Raw genomic sequence first — 567 nt, 5'->3', positions numbered from 1 at the left:
TGACAACGATGATATCCTTTTTACTCCTGATCGATATGCACCTGTTGTATTGGTTCAGAGTCATGGCAGGTCTCCCAGCTCGAAAAGGAATTTGTATTCAAACATTTGTACACACATCCATCTCACATTTCTAGCCACGCCCCCTACGGCGTGTGATTGAGCTGTTCTCTTTTTAAACAACAGCTCTTGCAGTCTTGGAGGATGGGACGTTAACACGCCAGTCAGTCAGTTACCACAGCAAGTAATTGACGTGTTTAGTATAGTTGCGTCAGCGATGTCATACATACAGCAAAAATGAACGAAACCATTAATGTTTGGTACCCTTTAAATACTATGGCATACAAGGTAAGAAGGCGTTATCCAACCGAGGACGCTGTAGGACAGGCCGACAACATTTTCGCAATGTTTTTAGTGGCTCCGATTATTCATAAACATGAATATTCTTTGACTGTTCAATTAAAGTTACGCTGGATAGGATAGTGGATGAAAAAAACCACTTTATAGACAGTACCGTGATTAATAGAGTTGAAAACTGTAGTGCTAGTGGTAGCGGCGGAAACAATACTC

Source organism: Schistocerca serialis, chromosome 1 (assembly GCF_023864345.2).
Source record: "Schistocerca serialis cubense isolate TAMUIC-IGC-003099 chromosome 1, iqSchSeri2.2, whole genome shotgun sequence".
Lineage (NCBI taxonomy): Eukaryota > Metazoa > Arthropoda > Insecta > Orthoptera > Acrididae > Schistocerca > Schistocerca serialis.
The sequence above is the reverse complement of the archived record's forward strand: the minus strand, read 5'-3'. Positions refer to the sequence as shown.